General features: G+C 44.4%; 1 non-coding gene across 1 annotated transcript; it reads left to right on the top strand.

The window, feature by feature from the left end:
• The first annotated feature begins 3,674 nt into the window (after nt 1-3,674).
• Nucleotides 3,675-5,597, top strand: LOC126927432 (small subunit ribosomal RNA). Its single transcript, XR_007715482.1, has one exon. It is a non-coding gene; the product is annotated as a small subunit ribosomal RNA (ribosomal RNA).
• Nucleotides 5,598-6,865: the final 1,268 nt, after the last annotated feature.

Below are 6,865 nucleotides of genomic sequence, written 5' to 3' on the forward strand. Positions count from 1 at the left end.
TTTTTGCATAAATGGACGTATCTCGACGTTTTACGTCGGGATTAAGCGTTTATTTGGTCGCTGGAACGTTTTCTAGAAACGGAACTATGCGACGGGACGTTGGGACTTTGAAGAAGTTCGGCCGGTGCGAAAAGACCGAAAAGGTATTTTCGAGTTATCTCGCTTAAAGGTGTTACAAGGTAGGAATATTTTTGCATAAATGGACGTATCTCGACGTTTTACGTCGGGATTAAGCGTTTATTTGGTCGCTGGAACGTTTTCTAGAAACGGAACTATGCGACGGGACGTTGGGACTTTGAAGAAGTTCGGCCGGTGCGAAAAGACCGAAAAGGTTTTTTCGAGTTATCTCGCTTAAAGTGTTACAAGGTAGGAATATTTTTGCATAAATGGACGTATCTCGACGTTTTACGTCGGGATTAAGCGTTTATTTGGTCGGTGGAACGTTTTCTAGAAACGGAACTATGCGACGGGACGTTGGGACTTTGAAGAAGTTCGGCCGGTGCGAAAAGACCGAAAAGGTTTTTTCGAGTTATCTCGCTTAAAAGTGTTACAAGGTAGGAATATTTTTGCATAAATGGACGTATCTCGACGTTTTACGTCGGGATTAAGCGTTTATTTGGTCGGTGGAACGTTTTCTAGAAACGGAACTATGCGACGGGACGTTGGGACTTTGAAGAAGTTCGGCCGGTGCGAAAAGACCGAAAAGGTTTTTTCGAGTTATCTCGCTTAAAAGTGTTACAAGGTAGGAATATTTTTGCATAAATGGACGTATCTCGACGTTTTACGTCGGGATTAAGCGTTTATTTGGTCGCTGGAACGTTTTCTAGAAACGGAACTATGCGACGGGACGTTGGGACTTTGAAGAAGTTCGGCCGGTGCGAAAAGACCGAAAAGGTTTTTTCGAGTTATCTCGCTTAAAAGTGTTACAAGGTAGGAATATTTTTGCATAAATGGACGTATCTCGACGTTTTACGTCGGGATTAAGCGTTTATTTGGTCGGTGGAACGTTTTCTAGAAACGGAACTATGCGACGGGACGTTGGGACTTTGAAGAAGTTCGGCCGGTGCGAAAAGACCGAAAAGGTTTTTTCGAGTTATCTCGCTTAAAAGTGTTACAAGGTAGGAATATTTTTGCATAAATGGACGTATCTCGACGTTTTACGTCGGGATTAAGCGTCTATTTGGTCGCTGGAACGTTTTCTAGAAACGGAACTATGCGACGGGACGTTGGGACTTTGAAGAAGTTCGGCCGGTGCGAAAAGACCGAAAAGGTTTTTTCGAGTTATCTCGCTTAAAAGTGTTACAAGGTAGGAATATTTTTGCATAAATGGACGTATCTCGACGTTTTACGTCGGGATTAAGCGTTTATTTGGTCGGTGGAACGTTTTCTAGAAACGGAACTATGCGACGGGACGTTGGGACTTTGAAGAAGTTCGGCCGGTGCGAAAAGACCGAAAAGGTTTTTTCGAGTTATCTCGCTTAAAAGTGTTACAAGGTAGGAATATTTTTGCATAAATGGACGTATCTCGACGTTTTACGTCGGGATTAAGCGTCTATTTGGTCGCTGGAACGTTTTCTAGAAACGGAACTATGCGACGGGACGTTGGGACTTTGAAGAAGTTCGGCCGGTGCGAAAAGACCGAAAAGGTTTTTTCGAGTTATCTCGCTTAAAAGTGTTACAAGGTAGGAATATTTTTGCATAAATGGACGTATCTCGACGTTTTACGTCGGGATTAAGCGTTTATTTGGTCGGTGGAACGTTTTCTAGAAACGGAACTATGCGACGGGACGTTGGGACTTTGAAGAAGTTCGGCCGGTGCGAAAAGACCGAAAAGGTTTTTTCGAGTTATCTCGCTTAAAAGTGTTACAAGGTAGGAATATTTTTGCATAAATGGACGTATCTCGACGTTTTACGTCGGGATTAAGCGTTTATTTGGTCGCTGGAACGTTTTCTAGAAACGGAACTATGCGACGGGACGTTGGGACTTTGAAGAAGTTCGGCCGGTGCGAAAAGACCGAAAAGGTTTTTTCGAGTTATCTCGCTTAAAAGTGTTACAAGGTAGGAATATTTTTGCATAAATCGACGTATCTCGACGTTTTACGTCGGGATTAAGCGTTTATGTCGTCCCCAAGACCTTCTACAAAGTTTCGATTTTTTCGTTGGGACTTTGAAAAATTTCCGTATCGAACACGTTTTTTCGAGTTATCTCGCTTAAAAGTGTTACAAGGTAGGAATATTTTTGCATAAATGGACGTATCTCGACGTTTTACGTCGGGATTAAGCGTTTATTTGGTCGGTTGAACGTTTTCTAGAAACGGAACTATGCGACGGGACGTTGGGACTTTGAAGTATTTCGCACCGGTACGTAGGGACTTAGAAAAATTTCGGCCGGCGCGAAAAGTCCGAAATGGTTATTTCGAGTTATTTCGTTAAAAAGCGTTATAAGGTATAATTTTTTTGACAGGGATCGTTATATCTCTATTAAATACAATCGGATTAAACATTTTTGTCGAATTTTTTGAAAAATTAGCTTCCGTCGGACTGATACGACTGGGATATTTTTGCAATTTTTTCGTTAATTAATGTTACAAGGTATATATTTTTTTACATATTTCGTGTTATTTTAACGTGTTTTAATCGATTATAAAGTTATTTTTTGTCCATAGTCGATAAAACTGTATGTTTACTGATGCAATTTTTCGGTGAAAAAAAAAATTAATTTTTTGGTAAAAATGCATTTATAATATGTTAATAATGCTTGTGGTAAAATATTTCGATGGTTGGATATCGCCTTTATATAGTAGTTATTGAACGTGCGAGCGACTAAGTTCCAGCGTCCCTTCCGAACGGTACGTTGCTACGGAGGTTTTGCACCATAAGCGCGCGGCCGCTAGCCCGACCGGCGCCGGCCTTCCGGCCGGCCCCTTGGTATCTATAAGAGAAGCGTCGAGCCGGACGGTTCGGTCGGAACAGCGCTGGGCGCGTGGCTATTCTACGGCCTCGGTTGAGAATTCAGTCACCGCTCCTCGAGTCTTAGTGTATTTTACGCTATTTCTCGACTGTTCCTCCGTTCTCGTACTGGTTTTTTCTCTACACTGCTGCGCCGCGGGTCGAAGTCTAGGACGTAATGACCGTTAACGTGGCAAGCTTCCCCTTAGTCGGGAAGCTGGTGACCTGTGTGCACGTATTTGACAAAAGTTGGATGCGTGTGTGCTTGTACTTACGGAGTAGCCATTCTTGCAGAGACCATCGGTTGTAAGCTATTTGTAGCTGCACGATGGTCCTTTTGGCGTTCTGTAGAGTGCGTTATCTTCTGGTAACGCGTCTCTACAGAGGTGTTGAAGCTTATAAAAGAATATTCTTACGGTATGTCCAGCATGCGTATACGTGCTTTACCGCTAAGTTATATTCTACGAGAGAAGTTGGAGGAGAAAAGTTACAAACAGAAATAATTCTGTGAAGTATGAATCTTTGTATCGATATATGATGGTGAGAGAGGAGGAGAATTAAAGTGGCTGAGTGACGTTGTTACTGAACCATGGAACGTTGCTCTCTAAGTCATATTACATATATATATAAAATGAAAAGTCTCGTCGTACGGTGCTTACGTCCCACCTACGACACAGAGAGAACTTTTAAACGAAAATGCTGGTTTTTGGGAATATATTATAAGATCCCTGGTTGATCCTGCCAGTAGTCATATGCTTGTCTCAAAGATTAAGCCATGCATGTCTCAGTACATGCCGCATTAAGGTGAAACCGCGAATGGCTCATTAAATCAGTTATGGTTTCTTAGATCATACCTACATTTACTTGGATAACTGTGGTAATTCTAGAGCTAATACATGCAAACAGATTCCGACCAGAGATGGTAGGAATGCTTTTATTAGATCAAAACCAATCGGTGGCGGATGGCTCGTCTGTCCGTCCATCGTTTGTTTTGGTGACTCTGAATAACTTTGTGCTGATCGCATGGTCATCTAGCACCGGCGACGCATCTTTCAAATGTCTGCCTTATCAACTGTCGATGGTAGGTTCTGCGCCTACCATGGTTGTAACGGGTAACGGGGAATCAGGGTTCGATTCCGGAGAGGGAGCCTGAGAAACAGCTACCACATCCAAGGAAGGCAGCAGGCGCGCAAATTACCCACTCCCGGCACGGGGAGGTAGTGACGAAAAATAACGATACGGGACTCATCCGAGGCCCCGTAATCGGAATGAGTACACTTTAAATCCTTTAACGAGGACCAATTGGAGGGCAAGTCTGGTGCCAGCAGCCGCGGTAATTCCAGCTCCAATAGCGTATATTAAAGTTGTTGCGGTTAAAAAGCTCGTAGTTGAATCTGTGTGTCACAGTGTCGGTTCACCGCTCGCGGTGTTTAACTGGCATTATGTGGTACGTCCTATCGGTGGGCTTAGCTCCTCGCGGGCGGTCCAACTAATATCCCATCGCGGTGCTCTTCACTGAGTGTCGAGGTGGGCCGATACGTTTACTTTGAACAAATTAGAGTGCTTAAAGCAGGCTACCTTCGCCTGAATACTGTGTGCATGGAATAATGGAATAGGACCTCGGTTCTATTTTGTTGGTTTTCGGAGCCCCGAGGTAATGATTAATAGGGACAGATGGGGGCATTCGTATTGCGACGTTAGAGGTGAAATTCTTGGATCGTCGCAAGACGGACAGAAGCGAAAGCATTTGCCAAAAATGTTTTCATTAATCAAGAACGAAAGTTAGAGGTTCGAAGGCGATCAGATACCGCCCTAGTTCTAACCATAAACGATGCCAGCCAGCGATCCGCCGAAGTTCCTCCGATGACTCGGCGGGCAGCTTCCGGGAAACCAAAGCTTTTGGGTTCCGGGGGAAGTATGGTTGCAAAGCTGAAACTTAAAGGAATTGACGGAAGGGCACCACCAGGAGTGGAGCCTGCGGCTTAATTTGACTCAACACGGGAAACCTCACCAGGCCCGGACACCGGAAGGATTGACAGATTGATAGCTCTTTCTTGATTCGGTGGGTGGTGGTGCATGGCCGTTCTTAGTTGGTGGAGCGATTTGTCTGGTTAATTCCGATAACGAACGAGACTCTAGCCTGCTAAATAGACGTAACTTATGGTATCTCGAAGGCCCCCGGCTTCGGTCGGTGGGTTTTTACTACCAACGTACAAACAAATCTTCTTAGAGGAACAGGCGGCTTCTAGCCGCACGAGATTGAGCAATAACAGATCTGTGATGCCCTTAGATGTTCTGGGCCGCACGCGCGCTACACTGAAGGAATCAGCGTGTTTTCCCTGGCCGAAAGGCCCGGGTAACCCGCTGAACCTCCTTCGTGCTAGGGATTGGGGCTTGCAATTATTCCCCATGAACGAGGAATTCCCAGTAAGCGCGAGTCATAAGCTCGCGTTGATTACGTCCCTGCCCTTTGTACACACCGCCCGTCGCTACTACCGATTGAATGATTTAGTGAGGTCTTCGGACTGGTGCGCGGCCAATGTGATAAGCATTGCCGATGTTACCGGGAAGATGACCAAACTTGATCATTTAGAGGAAGTAAAAGTCGTAACAAGGTTTCCGTAGGTGAACCTGCGGAAGGATCATTAACGATATAACACAAAAACTTAAAGAATTTGACTTGAACACTTGAAAAATACGAAACTGTATAAGTCGGTAAGGAGCCGTACTCCTCCTATATCGACGAACCAAAGTATATACGACGTATCAACAAGCTATATACTTTAACAAAGAACAGTTAAATTCGCCCGGAGCGTGGCTTACTCCGTTGGCAAAATGATGAAAAGACATAAGGAGGAGACGACCCTTCAGCTACGAAACTATATGAAGAGAAGGTGGCACTCTCTCTCGATCATCGGGATGAAGAGATACATACATATATATATATATATGTCGGGGCGGCGTTAAGATTTGAGTTAGGGTTGAGGGCGTGAAACGAATCCCTATTGGCGCTGGACGTGATCATTATGCAATAGAGGAGATATTTACTAGTGCAAATATGACTATGATGGAATTGGACAAGTAATCGGATAATTAGGTACTCGAGAAGCTAATGACAATGATCCTAGGCTCACTAACGAATCCGCGGTCAAGGGGATGACAGACTCTACTTTTCCTCAGCGTCTAAGTTGTACTCAATGTTAATGCACGAGGCAATCACTACGTATCTGAGAGTTACTTGAATCGTCTTTGAGATCGTACCGGAGAGTGGTTCTCCATCACGGTAACGCTGTCGAGGAAAACTATGATGGGTGTGCCCAAGGGCACGAAATCATCGGATTCGTGGAGAAAAGCCTTCATTCGGAAAGTGAGGGAAATTGGCGTTACTGTTAATTGGTCAATTTCCATGTTGGTGGTTAGGGAAGGGTGCTAGCCGCCCTTAAGAGAAAGTTCGAGAAGAGGAAGCGTCGTTCGTGAGAAAAATAGATTTCTCCTATTTTCTCGTAGTTGGAAAGAGGACTGTTTGTCGGTTTGAAGGACTTTAGTTAAACAGATCTTAAGATTTATAGCAGGTCCTCGGGCTAGGTGAACATGTACTGTGGAGACGCGTCGACATCTGGTAATCATCTTACTCAAAGAATAGAGTCTGCGTGTGGCGAGCCACGCGACAGAAATCGTTGAAATGCTTACCGTCGTGCCCCGTCCTAAGTATTTCTTTTAAGGAGAGCTATAGGGTTACTTCATGCCTTTGTTAGACAAAACGTTCATCCCTTGACCGCGACTACGTTCGGCGACTGGTTGTCGCCTCGAGCCCGAGCTCACTATCATAAATCTCAAATAAGTACAGTCGAATCGAATGACAACAGTTTCTTAATTCGGCTATGGTGAAATCTAAATTACAATACTAGGGGTCTTC

The sequence above is a fragment of the Bombus affinis genome, unplaced genomic scaffold (assembly GCF_024516045.1).
Source record: "Bombus affinis isolate iyBomAffi1 unplaced genomic scaffold, iyBomAffi1.2 ctg00000110.1, whole genome shotgun sequence".
NCBI classification, from domain to species: domain Eukaryota; kingdom Metazoa; phylum Arthropoda; class Insecta; order Hymenoptera; family Apidae; genus Bombus; species Bombus affinis.